The sequence below is a fragment of the Lathyrus oleraceus genome, chromosome 1, assembly GCF_024323335.1.
Source record: "Lathyrus oleraceus cultivar Zhongwan6 chromosome 1, CAAS_Psat_ZW6_1.0, whole genome shotgun sequence".
NCBI classification, from domain to species: Eukaryota; Viridiplantae; Streptophyta; class Magnoliopsida; order Fabales; family Fabaceae; genus Lathyrus; species Lathyrus oleraceus.
Window position 1 is genome coordinate 405,909,055 of NC_066579.1, and position 1,221 is coordinate 405,910,275.

Sequence of the window (1,221 nt, forward strand, 5' to 3'; positions counted from 1 at the left end):
AACTTGTATTCAATGAGTGATACAAATTATAAAAAATCACAAATAGCTAGACACAAACATTAAATATAGATAAATTAACAATTTTCTACTCAGCGAATAAAACAATATTATTTATATTACTTGTATAGCTCTCACTATAATTAAATATCGGCCGATAATTTGAGTCAAAATCGCGTGTCAAACAATAATCATATATGAGCAAAATCATGAAATAAAATACAAAAATCTGAAACAAAAAATAGTGTTTTCTAATAAAATTGTTTGAAACAGAGATCAGAAATTGGAAAAAGGCTATCTGTCACGGTGAATCAGAAACACGGACCAATGTAAACATCATCATATCTCTAGAAACAAATTTTGAAAAATACAATTGAACAAAAACAGAAAGATGAAAAATCAGGTGAATCATCAGAGACTTAAATACTAGGAATCATGGAACGAATCCATCATATTGTTGCAGTTTTTTCTCATCACATGATTTATTCAAGAATACTACAAAGATTGAAAACCTAAGATGAAAAAGAAAAAACAATTCTAACATATGAAACAACCTATAAACTATATGCTATAAAATATTTGAGAAAAATTGAAAACCTAAAGGCTGTAGGATGCACAAAAACAGTTTGTTGTGTTGATTTATAGACATGGTTGGTCGTTTCTAGAAAACGGAAACCCTAATATAGAGAGGAACGTTGCTGATGGACCGGGTTATGATAAATTGGGCCTTTGAATGTTTCATACCTCGTGGATAATTGCTATTAAAACCACTATATTCTAATACGCCCTATAAAGTTAAGTTTACTTTTTCAAAATTACTATTCGTACCACCATTTACTAATCACTCTAATATTGCTTTCACGACTAACCCTCTTATACTACCATCTAAATTTTTTTACCAATCATACTTTAAAAATTTGAATGAGAAGAGCTACAGGATCATAACATCTCATTATTAATTCATAAGAAATGATATAGATTCATAATTCTAAACATATATCAATAATTATAATTTACAAAAGTCGTATTTTTATATGTAGTTTTATGAAATATTGTAATTTGGGTTCTGATAATGTCAACAAGTTCAGCTCACTTGCCTAGGAGCATGTGAGATATATATATATATATATATATATAGAGGATGTAAATGAGCTTAGGGTAAAATATGTGTTAAGCATTAAGGGTAACTCGAAATGTTTGGTTACATTCTCAGGATTGAGTCAC

The 1,221-nt window shown here is 28.6% G+C and overlaps 2 non-coding genes across 2 annotated transcripts; both read right to left on the reverse strand.

Annotated features, from left to right (window-relative positions):
* Window positions 1-269: 269 nt before the first annotated feature.
* Window positions 270-345, reverse strand: LOC127116983 (small nucleolar RNA SNORD18). The gene has a single exon (XR_007801748.1). It is a non-coding gene; the product is annotated as a small nucleolar RNA SNORD18 (small nucleolar RNA).
* A 58-nt stretch (window positions 346-403) lies between these two features.
* On the reverse strand, window positions 404-481 carry LOC127116763 (small nucleolar RNA Z199). The gene has a single exon (XR_007801553.1). It is a non-coding gene; the product is annotated as a small nucleolar RNA Z199 (small nucleolar RNA).
* Window positions 482-1,221: the final 740 nt, after the last annotated feature.